The 21676-nt window shown below is 37.2% G+C and overlaps 1 protein-coding gene across 10 annotated transcripts in view; it reads left to right on the top strand.

The window, feature by feature from the left end:
- Window positions 1–21676, top strand: part of EPS8 (EGFR pathway substrate 8, signaling adaptor) — a 202136-nt gene that overhangs the window by 65721 nt on the left and 114739 nt on the right. The window contains exon 1 of one of the 10 annotated variants that reach the window (XM_082351941.1): window positions 13900–13996. The exons of 7 other annotated variants lie outside the window; for them this stretch is intronic. The gene's annotated coding sequence lies outside the window, so the exon portion shown is untranslated. Of the gene's footprint in view, window positions 1–13899; window positions 14001–21676 lie in introns of those variants that run through there. 2 more of the 10 variants (XM_082351940.1, XM_082351945.1) reach the window with 2 other exon arrangements.

Below are 21676 nucleotides of genomic sequence, written 5' to 3'. Positions count from 1 at the left end.
TTCTGTAGTTACTTTCAGCTTCATCTCTTGGACTGTTATTAGTTTGGCACAGGACACTGTATAAATTATATACATGTATACACTCCCAAATCTCTTCCTGGTTTGAAATTGGAATCTATGAATTGGCTTCTGTGTCTGTTTTAAGAGTTATTACCATGGTGATGAATAGTCTGGTTAGTTTTACGGTTGGCATGATTCTTCCAGCTTGGGTCACCTGTGTTTTCTGACTACCAGTTGCCCACACTTTGGGCAGCAGTGAAATTTCCATCATTAAAAAACAAGTAGTTAGAAGGCAAAGCTAGTGATTTAGTAGAATTCGCTGCATCAAAGCTTTTAATCTGTTGATTATTTCCTTTCAGTGCTAGCTAGCAGGGGCTTACTCCTTTCACGCTGCTTCAAACCTTCCCTTTGCAATCAGAACTGGTGGGGAATCATTACCCTGTACTGCAGTTGTGAATTTGTCGTCATTTGTTGAAGCATTATGGGGGAGGGTGAAGAAAAGTGACAAAAACATCTCGATAAAGGAAGCTTGATTTATCCATTCTTGATTTTAATGAGTCAACATTTCACATATGTTGCTTTACTATATTTATGTAAGCTGTGGCAGTGGGTCAGCTGTCAACCTTAAACCTGTCTGTATCTACAAATGTTAAAAGAAATATTAAGGTTTTTCAGTTACATTTAAAATGTAACATAAGAATGAGGAGGGATGAACACAAGTGAAACAATGAATCCGAGATAATAAAATGAGTTGTTGATTTGGAGATATATATTATATGCCAAATGGTCAGACTGGATATGACGAGAGCTTCCTACGTGGGGTTGATGCTGTATACCAAGCCCAGCTCTATACAGTCCTAGATGTTTAAAAATTAAATCAACCAGGAAAACAATCAGAACCCCAGATGCCACAGGCCTTGTGAGAAGTTTAAACTGTAAAAGTGTAGTTACTTGTGTATCACTCAGATTTAAGTAAACAACTAATACAATTTCCAGAGTGGAATGATTTAAAAGAGCTAGGGAATTTCAAACCCTGAGAAAATACCACTTAACTGAATTACAGTCATTCTGATCTATTTAATAATTTAAATCTAAGGAGTCACATGCAACAACATTTCATTTAGTTCAGTTCTGGTTGTAATATGTCTTCTCTAACTTGTAACTCTCAATAATCAAAATGGTTTTCCATTTAATTAGTTGAATTGAAGAGATTTTCCTCTCTCTCTTTTACATCATTAAGAGAATTCATAATAATCATTTATGCTTCTAGAATGACTATATGACTTCATTTATACCTAATATGGTACATGTTTCATAATAGGCACTCAGTAAATCATTATTCATTCTTTCAGGAGGCAAAAGGAGGCAGGAAAACTAATTACCAACTTACATTAAATGAATGAATGAATTAATAATTAATTAATAAATAAATAAGGAAGATAAAAGTACAGGTTGTCACTTCAAAACCTGCTTCTTATTGCCATCTCACTATTTTGAGGAACGCCCACTGTATCACGAATGTCTCCAGCAAGAAAGCATTCTGTATATATGTCCATATATGTGTGTATGTATATATCTATATCTATATCTATAGATATCTATACATATATATATATCTATATATCTTCACTCTTTGCTGTCACTCCATAGATATCCAGGCTTTTGACAAAACCTGGCACTTCCTTTTTGACTCTTTTTCATAAATCCACTTGGCATTTATCACTATAGAACTTAGTTGTTCTAGTTCTCTGACTTGGACTTTGCCACATATTTGAACTCTACTGAACTGATGCTGCCTTCTCAAGGTGATTTCGTTTTAAGATTTTCTTCTCTGCCAATGACAGGGACTGAATTTTATACCCCACAGCTGAATATGAAATTCTCAGCCCACTCCCCCAATCCTATCACTCTGTCCTCCTTGACAATAGTTATTCATCTTGTTTCTTGCTGTTTTTCTTCCTACTTGTATCCTTTGTTCCTTAGCTTGTCTTTCATAGGAAAGAAACACTTAATCCTTCTTGCTTTATCAGGCTCTTTAGTTGCGGTTGTGAAATCATCTTCAGGTATTAGCTCCCTGCAAAGTCTTTCTAACTGTACTAGAAGAAAAGTGGCAGTTTGCTTCCTGAAAACTTTTTGTCTATTTATTCAGTTTTTATGACTAACTCCTCCTTAGCCATCATATTAAAGTCTTCTGATCTTTTATTTATACTTAAGTACGATTTTATTAGGTTTATGCTGTGTTTAATGTTTATGCATATACCTGTGCTACTAGTATGCTTTTAGTGTGTGTATCTATATCTGTAATACAGAGTAACCTAAAGGGCAAATTCTTCATCTTATTTATGAACCAATCAGCATACTCACGTGAGACAAATTTCAACAAATAATTTCAACAGACACCTAATAAACACATACTATAAGTAGTTGTTCGTTGAGAGAGCTTATGAATTTTTAAAATTCATATTTTTCCCCTCATTCATATTTTTTTTCCTCTTCTATATCTCTGTCCTTTCGTGATGAATCAGGGCTGTTGTAATGAGATTTCTACAGATCTGATGTTCAAGGTTAGTACTGAGTAGTGGGTGAGTCACCGTATGACTAAGAGTCATCGGTATAACCCCATTGTATAATTTTTGATAGGGTGACAAAAGAGAATTAAAATGAAATAAGGAGGTAAAAGTGCTCTGTAGACTATATATGTGTGTGCATACACACACTCTGAGAGTGATTTCAGGCAATGCAAAGTTAGTGGTGTGAGATAAAGTGTGTTGCTGCTGTAATTACTGACAGTCTTCACAAATAGCAGAAATTGGCTTAGAGAGCTAGCAGGTAAGTATCAGATATTTCTGGCTTATCCTGATTTATTGGCATATGTCCGTGGGCTAGTGGTATCCTCATGGCGTGCAGAATAGTGTTTGCCTTGAAGTAAACAAAGTGGATTTAAAAAAAAAAAAATTCCCTAACAGGATACCTGGGAATGAGTGATCTTTTGTAGATATTGAATTTTGTTTCATTGTTAAATGAATCAAAATGACATAAAGTGAACTGAAGGCTCATTATTTTCATGCATTTTGTACTATCTTAATTTGGGGGGGGAACCTTGAAGCAATATCCATTACTTAAAGCAGTGTCCATTACTTGCAGATCCTGAGATGTCTGTAAACAGGCTCCCTTACAAAATGGAGCAATGCCAAGAGAATTGGTGTGGGAGTTATGCATATGCATGTGTCTTTCTAAAAGATCCATGTAAAAATCTTAAAATCCATGTAAGCGACTGTGTAATATGTACCTATTATACCATAGAAGCCAAATTTTAAAATAGAATTATAGCTGATTTGAATTAATTTCTATATCTAAAGATATAGAAAGCATTTGATAAAATTAATTCATATCCAGAAAAGCTACCTTATTCTTCCTGAATCTTAGTCTTCTCTAGAATGTTGAAGTCATTTAAGGGAGATTTTTGGGTGGCATTTGAAACATACCATATATGTAAAATGCACAGTTTATCCTGGGAGTCTGAGGTGAGGATTGGATTTTGACATCAAGCTCTGGAAGTTCATAAGCCTTAGGGATTGACTGACTGACTGACTCAGGGGTGATATTTTGATTTTATATTAAGAAGCCATAAAAGTTTTCTGTTATGTCAATGAATACTACAATACTCAAAGTCATTAAGAAATAAAGAAAGAGTGACAACAGGCATCCTCACATAAATGAAGTGATGCTTTAGGACCAGCATAGTCAATGTATTGGTTATCTTGAAACTTAATTCTGTTTTTGCAGTAAAAATTAAGCTGTGTCCTCTTTGGGATGGAAGAGGTAGCATTAGGTTAATGTGTAAGCTTTATCTTCTGAAGTACAAAATGACCTTAACTTGGGAGTTGGTCAAAAACCACTTCTGGTTTTAGATTAAATATAATTAGAATAATCTAGGCAGGTATAGAGAAAGGATTACCACATGCATCAGATTTATAAAAAGATAAACAAATGTGGTTTTTAGTTTAGGGATCATGTCTGATATTATTATTGAGAGTACAGAAAGACCTAATCTGCCTTTTTTTTTTTTTTTTAAAGGTATAGATATAGAATAGGGTCTACGTTATGTTTTCTAAGTTACAGTTTGACATTGAAAACATATATTTAAGTTGTATGTTTATTTTGGTCTAGAGGAAAAATCTTATGCATGTTTATGCCTTATATACACAATTTTTAAAGATCCATGCTGACAACTGACAGAATGAATCCTGTTGGTCTAAAAGAAAAAAAAGGTGAAAAATCAGCAAGAAAAGTTTGAAGAAGTTATACAGAAATGGTTTTAAAGAGAGATGAATATCACTGCTAAACTAAAAGATGTGTGGAAAAAATTTTCTTCTGTCAAATTGGAATAGATTTTTAAAACAAGTGATGCGGTAGTGTTTTGGTGAGAGTGTGGGAGAATAGAAAAAGAACCTTATAAACTATTGGTAAGAGTGTAAGTATAATGGCTGTGGAGCATAGGGGAGGAAAATGTTTTCCTTAACCCTCTCAGGGTCCCTGGCTGGACCTGCAAATTAAACTGACAAAGACAAATTAACACGAGAAAAGCACACACATTTATTTAGTGAAAGTTGTATGTGACACGGAGCCTTCATAAGGAAATGAAGAAATAGTTAGATCTGAGTGTTTTTATGCTGGGTTTGATGAAGAGTGGGCAGCTGTGCAGGAATATGATAGATTAAAGGGTATGATATGAGTGTAGGGAGGTGGGGGGAATTTAACAAGGCCTGTGTGTTTGGATTGTTCTGTGTCCCTGCGTCTTCAGAGATAAGGAGTCTCCTTTTCTCTGGGTATAGGAAGGGCACCTCTCACATGAGGGTTTTAGGACCTGTTTCAGGGGAGAAAATCTTGGTGAAGGTCAGGTGACCTTCCTGCTTCTGCTGTTTCCTCAAACTCCTTCACCTTAAAATATTCAGTATGCCAAGGTGCTATATTTTGGGGGTAGTGTGTCCTGAACCCTGTCATTCATTCTGAAACTTCCCCAAGAACTTTCACAGTCTAGAAACTGAGTTAGTTGTAGATTGTCCGAGAACCCATTAAAACAGTCTCTGAGTCCTGAACATTTCCATGGAGACAAAAGAAAAAACAGGTTAATGGTTAGAACAAACCATGAACTTAGTTTTTGAGTCCAGAGGGCAATCAGTCATCGAGATTATTTCTAGACGTTGGACTCAGAATCTTCAGATGGAGTGAGAGCAAGCAGTAGCAATCTGGCAGATTTTTCCTGGTTCATAGTTTGTCCCTGGTGATGTCATCAGGTGTTCTGGTGAACTTTCTGAGGGGCCCACATGGCAACAGGCAGGAAGGTTGTCCATACATGTGTCACTGTGGTGATTTCTCTGAAGTTCACATCAAGTTGTCCAGCTGCAGCTTGCCGGACTTTGGGAAAGAGACAGTTTTAATTTTTAGTGATTCCAAGTCAGAAGGGTGGGAGAAAAACTGGACGTATCAGTTTGGAGAGTTGTAGCTAGGTACTGGAGGATCCTAGAAGAATTCAGGATCCAGTCCAGTTTACAGGGAGATAACAAAACCTCAAAGACAATGAACAAGGCAAGAATTTAATAACCACAGGGGTGTGCTGTAGTTTTCCATTGAAACATAATTTTTGTTTCTATTGACACTCCCATTTCTATCAAAGATATTCTAAGTAAGACTAATTTGTTTGCAGAATAAGTCTATTCTCATTAAACTTGGCCTGATTATTTATATCAGTCCAGCAAGAATAGTGATTGACTATATATGCTCTTTTTAAGTCTGCTTTGCTGGAACCACTTCTAATAAGGAATCTCAGATTGGACTCTTAAAATCTTTTCAGGATTAGGAAACCAAGCCAATGACTCACCCTCAGCTTTTGCCTGTAATACTTATAGACTTGAGTGAATTACACTCTTCTCGAGGTCCCCAAAATATCCCGAGGTTCCTGGGTCTTCCAGGAAGTGACCTTCCTTACTCACCTGTTATGCAGGAACCTTATAAGCAAGGTGCCAGGCTGGTTTTTGAAGGGGAGCTTTATACATATATTGGCTCCTTAAATTAAACCTTAGTTCCTTAAGGCTGTCTGGTCATATCTGATTCTGTGCACATCATTCTCAGACATGACATTCCAGTCCAAGCCTTGCTAATATAGCCAATGTTTACGATTGTGTCCCGTTACAAGGAGAACAGATGCTTATTGAACTTATGCAAATAACTATATTGCCTTGAAAATAAGAACACTCATGGAGAGTTTTCTGATTCTGGAGGGATCAGGTAGGGAGAAGAGATAATTGCTTCAATTCTGTTAACAAAGGTGTAATTTACCAGATGAATTACCTGTGAATTATAGGTAGCTTAAGAGTAAAGAGAAAAAGATTTCTTTACATCTGGAAGATGTAACATTAAAGAACCAGCAATGCTTCAAACAAAAGTCGTAAAAATTATAATCATCCACATCAGTTCATTCAGTCCCATGTTCTGCTTCATCTTTGGTTAGCAGTTCTATGAATCCATCAGCTTCTTCATTAGTTCTGGAAATTCTTACACAGTCCAGTGGCATGGTCTCAAAGTATTCAAGTTATGCCATTATGGAGTGTTCTCACAGTAGCTGATTGTAAAAACTTTCAGGGAAGAATCAGAGTAAAACAATAACTGTCTGTGAATGACAAAAGACTTAAAAACAGTCATGGTTAAAGTTCTTATGAGAGTTCATTTGATAAGGAAATTTAGTTATTTCTGTGGCATACAGCAATTTAAGATAATACTCGGGCAAATTATTGACACATTTCTATGAACTTCACACAATTTCTGGAATACTTATACTAATAGGATATATCCATACGCATAGAACCTATGAGGGTTTATCATCACGTCTTATTTTACAGTCCTTCCCATGTCATTTAAATTCCAAATAAACCTAATTATTTTAACATCTCTCTTTTATAAGATAAGAGACAAATCCTTTGAGATTTTCCAGGAACCCTCTGGGAAACTTCAAAATTAGTTTGAGATCTAAAAGACTTTGGGATTTTTGTGAAAAATGTCAAATAGGATCACAGCTCATTATGAAATACCTATTTAACCAAAGTGAAAAGAAGATTTTAAAGGCAAATACAGAAGGTTACATAGCGTGAACAAAATTTAGGTCTTTTAATATTGAGGAGACTCAGCTTTCTTAAATAATTAATGATGTGATAAAGATACTGTGAAGCACAGGAAATTATTCTAAGATATAACATTTTGATTTCTGAGGCAGATTACTTAAAAAGGTAAAGAAAACTCAGAGAAGTAGTGACGTTTTTTAAGCTATCATTTATTCCTGACAGTTAATCAGGCACTGTGCTGTGCTCTTTACATGCATTATTTCATTCAGCCTCTATGAAGAAGATTCTGTTATTTTCACTTCATAGACAAGCAAAAAGACTTAGTGAAGTAATTTGGCCAAAGTCATACAGCTGTGAGTAACAGGGCTTACCTGTTTTGCACGTAAAGTCAAGTTCTTTACATTCTATTGCCTATACTAATGATTTGTTTAAGGTCATGTAATACTAAATTGTAGAGCCAGGGGAAAAAATTAAGGTTGTAGGTTTCAAATCCATGGCTCTTTTGACCACAACATGCTACTCTTTTTAAAATTTGTATTGAAGTATAGTTAATTTACAACGTTGTGTTAGTTAGTTACAGCAAAGTGATTCAGTTATATATATACACACACACACACATATATATGTATTCTTTTTCAGATTCTTTTCCATTACAGTTTATCACAAGATATTGAATATAGTTCCCTGTGCTATACAGTAGGACCTTGTTGTTTATCCATTTTCTATATAGTAGTTTTGTCTGCTGATACCAAACTTCTAATTTATTTACCCGTCCCCCAACATGCTACTCTTGACATAGGTTTATTTAGTCTATTTTCCATAGTCCCATGTCAGGAATACGGCGGAATTAGAGACTAGTGTTAGAGCCATCATTAAAAGGTCTTGAAACTGCAAACTAAAGAAAGATTAAGAATTGGTTTGGAGAATCAGCATTTTATCGACTGAAAATAAAAGTGACTCTTAATATTTTTCCCAACCAGGGTAACCCTTCATTGTATTAGCACTTTTCCGCCGAAGGCCATAACTAAATTCTGCTGACTGGGCAAACTCTAGTCCAATGATCTTCAAAGAAGTTAAATCACTTTTAAAACTGATATAGCCTCCTGCATTCGGCTTCGGTGTTTGCTGCAGGGGTTTTTCTTTATAGACTGCAGCTCTCTGTGCCACTGGCAAGGCTTGTCTGATTTAAGCCCCCTCTTCCACCCCTATTTATTGGTAACATACAGGCTTCAAGGATCATTTGATGTGCAAATTTAATCGCAGGTTTTATTTTCGAAGGATGACATAGGCTGTATCATTTTAACGGCTATTTACACAGCTTTCTCTAAACTGCTGCTCTGAAAACAGGCATTTCATTCTGTTTATTGTCATGCTGCCTGATTTAATTTTTCAAGGCTAGTTGCTCAGTATTAGCTTGTTAAAGTATATATAGGATGATTCTTTGCAGTATTTCAGAGGGTACATGCTTTGAAATGAAACTTGGGCATTTCTCCTGATTTTTTGGTAAGACAGTACCTTATCAGCATTCACAGTTATTTTCAGTATTTGCTGGTTTGCCTCCCTCCCTTTCATCCTCCCTCCCTTTCTTCCCGGTTCTATAGCACATGATTATAGTTAGGAGAGGTTAAGTTATGTTATCTAGCTAATGTGATAATTTCCTGGCTGTTACAGATTTAAGGTAAAAGTACTCTGGGAAGGATTGGTACTCTTATTAGTAAATGTCTTTTTCTTTCCAAATGGCACTTAAGAATCCCAAGGCACCCATGATTTTAATAGGCTAAAGTAGTCCTATCATTTTTTTAGACTTTAACTTTTTGTGGAAAGCATAGGTTTGGGGGATGATGTTATAAGTTTAAAAAAATGCTGTTTTACAAGGAACATCCTATCAGTTCTTTTGATATGCGTTCACGCAGCCAGTTATGTGGAATGCCAGCACCATCCGAGCCAGGTGAAATGAGGAAGCTCTAAGTGAAATCTTAATAATGATGGGAAATATTGGTACTGCATGCCAAAAGCTTCCATTTTCCCTGCCTCTCAGAAATTCTTTGTACCTATTGTGTTTCGGCGGAGTCTGTGTTTAAATGGGAATTTTTCAGCAGAAATTGGAGGTTCTGTAAAGTGTTTCTTTGTAATTTCTGAGGTGAATTTATAGATGTCCTCGTGAAACTAATATTTTTCCTCATTTATCATTAGGTTTTCTGACTATTTGGTAATTTTATTTTTTTCTGAAAACTTACCGTTTTATGTTGAAAAGAGTAAAACTGCTAATTGCTATGTTTTAGCCCAAATCTAATTAAGTAGATTTTCTATTTTTAAATTTGAATTAGGTAAGTGTTCTAGAATAGATGTGAATGAGAGTTTACAAATTGGTCTCATTGATCTCCTTTTACAGGTGAGGAAATGGAGCCGGAGGGAGGTTAAGTTACCTGCCCAGGTACAGAACTATTCAGTGGCAGACCTGGGGCATAAACACAAGCGTTCGGTTTCCCGATGCTGAGGTCTTTACACTTTCCAACTTCTCTTTGGTTATAGGACATGAATAGGAACGAGAAATCACTTTTTTCTTTTGTTTTCACCATTTTTTTTTTCAAAATTTTGTTGGATTTTTGATTGAAATTGCCAAATAAAAGTGTGACTTATTGGAACTCTACAGTGATTTCTAGGTTGAAAATGACATTTAAAATCCATAATCAAATAAGTTCGTGTGGTGTTTCCCAAGTATATAACTAAGCTTTGCCAATTTAAGGCAAAACTATCATTTTATTCACTTATATACAATTACATTGGTTTGCGGTAATAATGAGTTCATTTTTCTTAAATCAGTATTTTCCTAACTTATAATAAGAGACTTAAGCCATCTGTAGACTTAAAATTGAATTATGATCTCACTCTTCTAAATAACTTATGTGAAGAATGAGTATTGTTGGTCCTATTGTTTGTATTTATTCACCCCAAGAAGTGCCCATTTATGTTTCTTCTCTTTTTATGTTTTCTACCTTTAACCCAGATTCTATGTCCAAACAATAGCTCTAAACCCCTAGTGACTCATTTGATTTTTTTTTTATATGAACAAATTGCTTCTTCCTCTCGTTCACATGCCATGCATGTTTGCCCTTTTGTATGCCTAGAAAATGTTAATAATTTGACATGATTCTCCCCCAGTATGAATTATATTGCACTGTCATTCCTTTTCCAGATAAGTTGTTAAAGCATTTGGTTGGTCATTCTACCCATATGAATTCAGCTCCCTTAGCTTGTATGTAATTGAGATTTGACATATACAATTTAGAGTTTAGAAACCTCTTTTGGATTCTCTCATATTTGTAGCACTTTAGTTTCTTACTCCCATTAAAAAAAGGTTTTAAAGTTAGAAGGAGAAGAAGGGTTGGCTTAGACCCAGCAGATTGTGATTCTTAGGAGAGGAAGGAAGGAAAGACAAATTGAGGAACTGAGAGTGCAGTTCTGCTTAGGTTTCCAAGATGAGTGGATTGTGGCAGTGTTGGCCCATTCTGCTTGGCTGTCCTAACAATTTATGTCAATGACTTCATGTCTTTTTGGATCCAGTGGGCTTAGTTTGATAGGTTTTGCTATAACTTATCTTGTCTGCCTCTATATTCGTGGTTACAAAGTGTGGAATGTAGGGCAAGGTTACCAGTAGAGATGTATGTGTGTGTGTGTGTGTGTGTGTGTGTGTGTGTGTGTGCATGCACGCACGCAATTTCCAGCTTCCTTCAGTAGTCATGGAAAAACGTACAGCAATCAAATCTGTCACATTCCAAACATATAATATTTCTCATGACTGCTTCTGGTATGCTGCCCTATATTAGAAGGGTAAGGGAAGCAACAAATACCCACGAGCCTTGCTTAGATTTGTCCCATGTCATTGGCGTTCTGAGTGTGCATGTGAATATTGTTTTCGTCCATGCAGTTTTTTTATTAGTATTCTGGATAATGATTAGTCATATACCAGCCTGTATCAGATTAGCCTTTTATAAAACTATCGTTAACATCTTTACCAGTGATTCAGAACTAAAAGACATATCAGAATTATATTACTGGGACATGGGACAAATCTAAGCAAGGCTCAAGGGTTTTTGTTGACTCTCTCCCCTTTCTAAGATAGGGCAGCTCACCAGAAGTAGACATGAAAAATATATATTTGGAACGTTATAGGTTTGGTTGCTGCACATTTTCCCATGACTATTAAAGAAAGCTAGAAATTGTACACACACACACACACACATATACATCACTGCTGGTAACTTTGTTTTAGCAGGGTATTAAATGTACCTGTTAACTTGCTATTGGGAAGGTAAGTGTCTTAAAAGAATAAATGGGCCTGTTTCTAAGCAGCAACGGTTTTGGCATTTAGCAGATCCACGGCCTAAGAGCTTTATCTTCAAAATGAGGGCTAGAATTGGAATACCCCGTAAGAGCCTTTTGGACTGTCAAGTTCAGAGATACACTGATATGTTGGGCTGGAATTTTTGTGATTATATTGTTCATTTTGAAAAAAGGGTTTCCCTTCTACTATCAAAGAAAGAGATTACATTAGTACTTTCTGCTGTTCTCCTGGCTGGTTTCAAGGCTTTCTTATTCTTCTCACTTCCTTGATAGCACTGCCCCATATCCTGCCCCCCCTTTTTTTTTTTTTCTGATGCTCTTCTGTTGTAGTCTGAGTTCCCCAGGATGCAGACTCTGAGGTGGAAATTAGTGCCCTGGAAGTTTCTTAGAAAGTGCTGTTGAGATCAACCGCTGTGGAGTGTAAGGAAGAAGCCAGCACTGGGCAGAGGGGAAGTTAGGCTGCCCTGTCGTCTTGGTGAGATCTGACCCCCTAGAGGCTCTAAAACTGTGATGGTGCGTCACCATCGTCTCCAGATAGAGAGGGGCGCAAGCCTTTATATTCCCCGTGTCAGCCAGTCTTTGGATGTGGGCTGCCCTGGGAGGGGAGCATGAACTTGCAAGGGGAGACTTCAGTCAAGGCCATTCTGAAGAGAGCTGATAGCTGAGGCCTGTATGCTGGCAGTACTACAGCATCTGGGGAAGAAATCCTTCAGTTGTGAAAGGGGATCTGGGTAGTACATCACAGTTTCCACTCCATCTTTTTTGCAAGGGTGCTGGAGGTTTCCCAATGGCTTGGGGGATGGGTTGGAATTTCCAGGAATGAGGAGTTGTAGGGCAGAGTGGCCAGGAGGTTGAAAAATGACAGAGAAGAAAAGTTGGTGTGAGTAGGTTCTGTCAGATCATTGAGTTCTGGCATTGATTAGTGCTTTTCTAAACAAGTTTAAAAATCCTATCTATTTATTGTGATGCAATAAAAATAAAAAAAACTTTTTAAGTTACAGAATTCTGATGAAAACTCTTGGGTTCTCTATGCAGAGCAATGTGCCTATCTATATGCATATAAATTCTGTTTGTTGTAAACCTGCTTGTTTTTTCAGTTCCCTATTTATAGGCTTTTTTCTTCTTCCATCTCTTAATAATTATGCTCTTTTGGCATCTGCATATTAAAACATTAGTTGAGTTTGAAATTTTCTGTTTGATGTATTTGCTAATGCTCAATCACAGTAGATCATTTTCTCACGTATTTTGTAATTTCTAAATTATAAGGTCATTTTCAGTGAGGATTCTTTTGTGCTTTCGTTTTGGTTTAGTTTTTCTAGCTTGTGGAAATCCATCGTGGCCTTGTTTATGGAGTGTTACTTTAAAGTATTTTTATGTTTGTTTATTTCACATACTCCAGGGATATCACAAGCCCAGGACCCATTTTTTTCTTAATTTCTTAAGCTTGGAGATTCTCATACAAATAAGATTCAGACTTCAGAACTGTTGTGACACAGGCTTAGGGTTTTAATTTCTGGTTGTAAGCGTTTCCCCTGCCCTCTCACCCAGATTCTCAGAGACAAGCTCCACTGAAGTCTTACTAAGACAATGGGTGGATTTGTCCTGTCCCCCTCACCATTTTTTAACTGTGATCGCAGCCCTTTGACAATGGCTCCAGTTTTACGGAAGCACCTCAGAGCCAACTTTATGCCCAACTTGTGTGCCCAAGATCTCTTATTCTGTCCCTATAGGGGCGTCAGAGTTGCTACAAATGGTTGGATAGGTTGTATCCTGTGTTGAAGAAAAGCCGGGCCAGAAACTTCGCCTAACTCTGCTCTCCTGAGAGAGAACTTTCTTCTGATCCCATTCCTTGAGGTGGGCATCTTACCAATTTCAATTAGACCTAGGCGCTATAAGAGACTCCAGTGATTCTTCCTGGTGGCTACAGCTGGCAATATTTGCTTTGGTGCTTACTACCACTTTGGCCATCAGTCCTAGCTTTGGTTTGGCACCAGGGGGGTTTTCTTTACTGCAAGTGGAACTGTGTATTTAATTTTTAAAATGTGTTACTCTTTCTCATCTTTTCTGTGTTGTTTATTTATGGTGGAAAGTCTTCTTCATTAGCTCAGTTGACCGTATTGTGGCACCTGGAATTCCCACAAGTTACTTATTAACCTCTATTCCTCAGATATCACCTCTTTAAAATGGGAGTAATAATAGCCCACCTGTATGGCATTAGTTTAAATTTAGAGCACCTAGTAATTTCCCCATCGGTATTTGTGCCATTTAAAGCTTTACCACTTTAGGGAAGAGCTGGAAATGTAGTAGTGGCTGTGTTTTCTTACTTAACAAGAAGAGGAAGTCTTAGTTAACGCCCTGGAGAAACCAGAGAAACTTTGTTCAGTGTAGCACAATGTCGAAACTGAAGCTCCGAGCCCCACCCTTTCTTATGTTCATGTGCCAAAGGTCACTTGGCACCAAGAGTGAACAGAGAGGAATGTCCTCTCAGTATTGCCTGGAGGATCGCTCAGGGGAGCTCTGCCTGGATTGTGAGGGTAGGTAAGTTTGAGTTTGTGAATGTTTTCTTTGCTAAGGAGGGCTCTCAAAGGCGTAATTATCATGGAGGATATTTGTAGACCTTGAAACATGTGGTAATGCTTTTAGTCCCAGTAAGCCCTTTGACAATATTGTAAATTCCCATTTGGAATTCCAAGTGGATTCTGAACTTGGTGAAATTGGTACTCCAGGTGCCACAGGGTGCTGCCTCCTGCCTCCTGGCTTCTTGCTTACAGAGATGGGGATATACAGGATTTCCTCCCCTTAGGTCATGATGTTTAAGGGACTAATTCCCCACCCCCCACCCCAATTATAGCTAAGAAGAAATCTGTTGACTGTTAACAGTTGGGAAAGCACAGATATATCATGTTTTCTTAAAATTGCTTTAAAATTAATCTGGTATGCAAAATACTCTGATTATCCTATAAATATTAACTGCTTTGGATTGTTATACATCGTTAGTTGTACTATGAAAATGTGCTTATTACCAAGTTCAGTTTTCTTAGGTTGTTATTGGCTTTGAGTCCACAGACTTAACACTGCCAAATTTCTGTGTAAACATTTTGCTTGGGACCAAAAAAAGTAGTGAATATGTGTATTTAAAGTTTGTTTTTTTTTTTAAATCCATGTATATTAATGGATCTTGTAAATGTTTTAATAGTCAACTAATGGAATTTTTCAAAAGACAACTCTTTCCAAAAATCCATAATTTTTTATAAAACTTTCATAACACACCATAATTTTATATGTAGGGTGTTTTAAATAAAAAATTTGAGCTTAATGGCAAATATATATAATTCTCAATATGTAGAGATCTACTATTTTTGTAGTTCTTATCGATTTATTTGTTACATTTAATATTCAGGAGGAGCCTTTTTGTTCTCTTACTAATAATTAAGTGCAAGTATAAATTAAGATTTATACCACAGAAAAACAAAGGAGAGCTAATAATAGTGTATCACAATGTAGTACATAACAAAAGTAAATAACTGATTACATCACTGTTTTGGTGCTGGTAAATGTAATGCCTTCTTGAGTTTGGGTACCATGGTTATGGCTGTATTGATCCTTTTGGAAATGGATTCTTGGCTATGTTCATTTTCCTGTAATGTGTCTATTATTTATTGAGACTCTCTACACCATAAGGAGTATTATCAATTCACACAAGTTTGAACTACTTATACAAGCATTGTTTGCAGCTTTTTGTCAGCTAAAAAAAATGAGGTTCCTTGAGATGTTTATGGATTGATATATTTTTACCCTTGCTACAAAGCTTTTGTCAGCTTTACAGGCCAAAATTCCAAGGCAAATGTCAGAATCACTTTTAGTACAAATTTCATACATACTCTGGGAATCATACTCTGGGAATGGTATGTAAAATATATTGTCTTTTGACACACCTATTCTCACCTTAAGAAGGATATACATGTACCTACTGTATCTAGAGTTTTTTTTTTTTTAACATCTTTATTGCAGTATAAGTGCTTTATAATGGTGTGTTAGTTTCTGCTTTATAACAAAGTGAATCAGTTATACATATACATATGTTCCCATATCTCTTCCCTCTTGCATCTCTCTCCCTACCACCCTCCCTCTCCCACCCCTCTACGTGGTCACAAAGCACCGAGCTGATCTCCCTGTGCTATGCGGCTGCTTCCCACTAGCTATCTATTTTACATTTGGTAGTGTATATATGTCCATGCCACTCTCTCACTTTGCCACAGCTTACCCTTCCCCCTCCCCATATCCTCAAGTCCATTCTCTAGTAGGTCTGTGTCTTTATTCCTGTCTTACCACTAGGTTCTTCATGACCTTTTTTTTTTTTCCCCTTAGATTCCGTATATATGTGTTAGCATACTGTATTTGTTTTTCTCTTTCTGACTTACTTCATTCTGTATGACAGACTCTAACTCCATCCACCTCACTACAAATAACTCAATTTCGTTTCTTTTTATGGCTGAGTAATATTCCACTGTATATATGTGCCACATCTTCTTTATCCATTCGTCCGATGATGGACACTCAGGTTGCTTCCATGTCCTGGCTATTGTAAATAAAGCTGCAGTGAACATTTTGGTACATGACTCTTTTTGAATTATGGTTTTCTCAGGGTATATGCCCAGTAGTGGGATTGCTGGGTCGTATGGTAGTTCTATTTTTAGTTTTTTAAGGAACCTCCATACTGTTCTCCATAGTGGCTGTATCAATTTACATTCCCACCAACAGTGCAAGAGTGTTCCCTTTTTTGCACACCCTCTCCAGCATTTATTGTTTCTAGATTTTTTTGATGATGGCCATTCTGACCGGTGTGAGATGATATCTCATTGTAGTTTTGATTTGCATTTCTCTAATGATCAGTGACATTGAGCATTCTTTCATGTGTCTGTTGGCAATCTGTATATCTTCTTTGGAGAAATGTCTATTTAGGTCTTCTGCCCATTTTTGGATTGGGTTGTTTGTTTTTTTGTTATTGAGCTGCATGAGCTGCTTGTAAATTTTGGAGATTAATCCTTTGTCAGTTGCTTCATTTGCAAATATTTTCTCCCATTCTGAGGGTTGTCTTTTTGTCTTGTTTATGGTTTCCTTTGCTGTGCGAAAGTTTCATTAGGTTCCATTTGTTTATTTTTGTTTTTATTTCCATTTCTCTAGGAGGTGGGTCAAAAAGGATCTTGCTGTGATTTATGTCATAGAGTGTTCTGCCTATGTTTTCCTCTAAGAGTATGATAGTGTCTGGCCTTACATTTAGGTCTTTAATCCATTTTGAGTTTATTTTTGTGTATGGTGTTAGGGAGTGTCCTAATTTTATACTTTTTTTTTTAATCTTTTTTGTTTTAAACTAATTAATTAATTAATTTTATTTTTGGCTGTGTTGGGTCTTCGTTTCTGTGCTAGGGCTTTCTCTAGTTGTGGCAAGCGGGGACCACTCTTCATCGCGGTGCGCGGGCCTCTCACCATCGTGGCCTCTCTCGTTGCGAAGCACAGGCTCCAGACAGGCAGGCTCAGTAGTTGTGGCTCACGGGCCTAGTTGCTCCGCAGCATGTGGGATCTTCCAAGACCAGGGCTCGAACCCGTGTCCCCTGCATTAGCAGGCAGATTCTCAACCACTGCGCCACCAAGGAAGCCCTAATTTTATACTTTTACATGTACCTATCCAGTTTTCCCAGCACCACTTATTGAAGAGGCTGTCTTTTCTCCACTGTATATGCTTGCCTCCTTTATCAAAGATAAGGTGACCATATGTGCGTGGGTTTATCTCTGGGCTTTCTATCCTGTTCCATTGATCTATATTTCTGTTTTTGTGCCAGTACCATACTGTCTTGATTACTGTAGCTTTGTAGTATAGTCTGAAGTCAGGGAGCCTGATTCCTCCAGCTCCATTTTGCTTTCTCAAGATTGCTTTGGCTATTCGGGGTCTTTTGTGTTTCCATACAAATTGTGAAATTTTTTCTTCTAGTTCTGTGATAAATGCCAGTGGTAGCTTAATAGGGATTGCACTGAAAATGTAGATTGCTTTGGGTAGTAGAATCGTTTTCACAATGTTGATTCTTCCAATCCAGGAACATGGTATATCTCTCCATCTATTTGTATCATCTTTAATTTCTTTCATCAGTGTCTTATAATTTTCTGCATACAGGTCTTTTGTCTCCTTAGGTAGGTTTATTCCTAGATATTTTATTCTTTTTGTTCAATGGTAAATGGGAGTGTTTTCTTAATTTCACTTTCAGATTTTTCATCATTAGTGTGTAGGAATGCAAGAGATTTCTGTGCATTAATTTTGTATCCTGCTACTTTACCAAATTCATTGGTTAGCTCTAGTAGTTTTCTGGTAGCATCTTTAGGATTCTCTATGTATAGTATTGTGTCATCTGCAAACAGTGACAGCTTTACTTCTTCTTTTCCGATTTGGATTCCTTTTATTTCTTTTTCTTCTCTGATTGCTGTGGCTAAAACTTCCAAAACTATGTTGAATAATAGTGGTGAGAGTGGGCAACCTTGTCTTGTTCCTGATCTTAGTGGAAATGGTTTCAGTTTTTCACAATTGAGGATGATGTTGGCTGTGGGTTTGTCATATATGGCCTTTATTATGTTGAGCAAAGTTCCCTCTATGCCTACTTTCTGCAGGGCTTTAATCATAAATGGGTGTTGAATTTTGTCGAAAGCTTTCTCTGCATCTATTGAGATGATCATATGGTTTTTCTCCTTCAATTTGTTAATATGGTGTATCACGTTGATTGATTTGCATATATTGAAGAATCCTTGCATTCCTGGAATAAACCCCACTTGATCATGGTGTATGATCCTTCTAATGTGCTGTTGGATTCTGTTTGCTAGTATTTTGTTGAGGATTTTTGCATCTATGTTCATCAGTGATATTGGCCTGTAGTTTTCTTTCTTTGTGACATCTTTGTCTGGTTTTGGTATCAGGGTGACGGTGGCCTCATAGAATGAGTTGGGGAGTGTTCCTCCCTCTGCAATATTTTGGAAGAGTTTGAGAAGGATAGGTGTTAGCTCTTCTCTAAATGTTTGATAGAATTCGCCTGTGAAGCCATCTGGTCCTGGGCTTTTGTTTGTTGGAAGATTTTTAATCACAGTTTCAGTTTCAGTGCTTGTGATTGGTCTGTTCATATTTTCTATTTCTTCCTGTTTCAGTCTCAGCAGGTTGTACATTTCTAAGTATTTGTCCATTTCTTCCAGGTTGTCCATTTTATTGGCATAGAGTTGCTTGTAGTAATCTCTCATGATCGTTTGTGTTTCTGCAGTGTCAGTTGTTACTTCTCCTTTTTCATTTTTAATTCTATTGATTTGAGTCTTCTCCCTTTTTCTGTTGATGAGTCTGGCTAATGGTTTATAAATTTTGTTTATCTTCTCAAAGAAGCAGCTTTTAGTTTTATTGATCTTTGCTATCGTTTCCTTCATTTCTTTTTCATTTATTTCTGATCTGATCTTTATGGTTTCTTTCCTTCTGCTAACTTTGGGGTTTTTTTGTTCTTCTTTCTCTAATTGCTTTAGGTGCAAGGTTAGGCTGTTTATTCGAGATGTTTCCTGTTTCTTGATGTAGGCTTGTATTGCTATAAACTTCCCTCTTAGAACTGTTTTTGTTGCATCCCATAGGTTTTGGGTCGTCGTGTCTCCATTGTCATTTGTTTCTAGGTATTTTTTGATTTCCCCTTTGATTTCTTCAGTGATCACTTCGTTATTAAGTAGTGTATTGTGTAGCCTCCATGTGTTTGTATTTTTTATAGATCTTTTCCTGTAATTGATATCTAGTCTTATAGCATTGTGGTCGGAAAAGATACTTGATACGATTTCAATTTTCTTAAATTTACCAAGGCTTGATTTGTGACCCAAGATATGATCTATCCTGGAGAATGTTCCATGAGCACTTGAGAAAAATGTGTATTCTGTTGTTTTTGGGTGGAATGTCCTATAAATATCAATTAAATCCATCTTGTTTAATGTATCATTTAAAGCTTGTGTTTCCTTATTTATTTTCATTTTGGATGATCTGTCCATTGGTGAAAGTGGGGTGTTAAAATCCCCTACTATGATTGTGTTACTGTCGATTTCCCCTTTTATGGCTGTTAGTATTTGCCTTATGTATTGAGGTGCTCCTATATTGGGTGCATAAATATTTACAATTGTTATACCTTCTTCTTGGATTGATCCCTTGATCATTATATAGTGTCCTTCTTTGTCTCTTGTAATAGTCTTTATTTTAAAGTCTATTTTGTCTGATATGAGAATTGCTACTCCAGCTTTCTTTTGATTTCCATTTGCATGGAATATCTTTTTCCTTCCCCTCACTTTCAGTCTGTATGTGTCCCTAGGTCTGAAGTGGGTCTCTTGTAGACAGCATATATACGGGTCTTGTTTTTGTATCCATTCAGCCAGTCTATGTCTTTTGGTGGGAGCATTTAATCCATTTACATTTAAGGTAATTATCGATATGTATGTTCCTATTCCCATTTTCTTCAATGTTTTGGGTTTGTTATTGTTGACGTTTTCCTTCTCTTGTGTTTCTTGCCTAGAAAAGTTCCTTTAGCATTTGTTGTAAAGCTGGTTTGGTGGTGCTGAACTCTCTAAGCTTTTGCTTGTCTGTAAAGGTTTTAATTTCTCCATCAAATCTGAATGAGATCCTTGCTGGGTAGAGTAATGTTGGTTGTAGGTTTTTCTCCTTCACTACTTTAAATATGTCCTGCCCCTGCCTTCTGGCTTGCAGAGTTTCTGCTGAAAGATCAGCTGTTAACCTTATGGGGATTCCCTCGTGTGTTATTTGTTTTTTTTCCCTTGCTGCTTTTAATATGTTTTCTTTATATTTAATTTTTGATAGTTTGATTAATATGTGTCTTGGCGTGTTTCTCCTTGGATTTATCCTGTATGGGACTCTCTGTGCTTCCAGGACTTGATTAACTATTTCCTTTCCCATATTAGGGAAGTTTTCAACTATAATCTCTTCAAATACTTTCTCAGTCCCCTTCTTTTTCTCTTCTTCTTCTGGGACCCCTATAATTGGAATGTTGGTACATTTAATGTTGTCCCAGAGGTCTCTGGGACTGTCCCCAGTCCTTTTCATTCTTTTTTCTTTATTCTGCTCTGCAGTAGTTATTTCCACTATTTTATCTTCCAGGTCACTTATCTGTTCTTCTGCCTCAGTTATTCTGCTATTGATCCCTTCTAGAGTATTTTTAATTTCATTTATTGTGTTGTTCATCGTTGCTTGGTTCCTCTTTAGTTCTTCTACATCCTTGTTAAATGTGTCTTGCATTTTGTCTATTTCCAAGACTTTTGATCATCTTTACTATCATTATTCTGAATTCTTTAGGTAGACTGCCTATTTCCTCTTCATTTGTTAGGTCTGGTGTGTTTTTACCTTGCTCCTTCATCTGCTGTGTGTTTTTCTGTCTTGTCATTTTGCTTATCTTACTGTGTTTGGGGTCTCCTTTTCACAGGCTGCAGGTTCGTAGTTCCCGTTGTTTTTGGTGTCTGTCCCCAGTGGCTAAGGTTGGTTCAGTGGGTTGTGTAGACTTCCTGGTGGAGGGGACTAGTGCCTGTGTTCTGATGGATGAAGCTGGATCTTGTCTTTCTGGTGTGCAGGTCCACGTCTGGTGGTGTGTTTTGGGGTGTCTGTGGCCTTAGTATGATTTTAGGCAGCCTCTCTGCTAATGGATGGGACTGTGTTCCTGTCTTGCTAGTTGTTTGGCATAGGGTGTCCAGCACTGTAGCTTGCTGGTCATTGGGTGAAGCTGGGTCATGGTGTTGAGAAGGAGATCTCTGGGAGATTTTCGCCGTTTGGTATTACGTGGAGCTGGAAGGTCTCTTGTGGACCAGTGTCCTGAAGTTGGCTCTCCCACTGCAGAGGCACAGCCCTGATACCTGGCTGGAGCACCAAGAGCCTTTCATCCACACGGCTCAAATCAGTTGCTTCTCTGTTGGGAACTCTTCTCATGGAGAAAGCCACCATCGCTTTGAAGAGATATTCTTCACTTGTATCCCAGGCATATGCTTTACCTCCCGGAGCTGTTCTGAGACTAAGTCTCACTTTAAAAGCATTTTCTGCATCCGAAGCTCTGGCACCCACCCCTAGAGTGTTTTAAAGGAGGTTTTTGGTTTTCAGAAGCTAAACTTGGAAAGAGTTTCTTTAGTTTAAGTAAATTGCATATAAGAGGAAATGACTCTGG

Source organism: Balaenoptera borealis (assembly GCF_965194805.1).
Source record: "Balaenoptera borealis genome assembly, chromosome: 13".
NCBI lineage: Eukaryota > Metazoa > Chordata > Mammalia > Artiodactyla > Balaenopteridae > Balaenoptera > Balaenoptera borealis.
Note: the sequence above shows the minus strand (reverse complement) of the source record. Positions and strands in the feature narration are given on the sequence as shown.